Raw genomic sequence first — 204 nt, forward strand, 5'->3', positions numbered from 1 at the left:
GCACATCCTGGAGCCCATCGCTCCTTGAGGGACCTCATCTGGCCATGAAAGCCCCCCGTTCTAGCTGCATGGGCTATCCCGGGGGGTCTATACCTGATTCCCGAATCCCAGGGATGAATTGTGTGTTATGTACACGTGTGTAAAAGCCAAGCCAAATCACACTACTGGTATTTTCTATGACCGTTGTTACGTCAAAACTATGCA

Source organism: Diadema antillarum, unplaced genomic scaffold (genome assembly GCF_040938485.1).
Source record: "Diadema antillarum isolate AM-2024a unplaced genomic scaffold, OU_Dant_1.0 seq00000407_RagTag, whole genome shotgun sequence".
NCBI lineage: Eukaryota > Metazoa > Echinodermata > Echinoidea > Diadematoida > Diadematidae > Diadema > Diadema antillarum.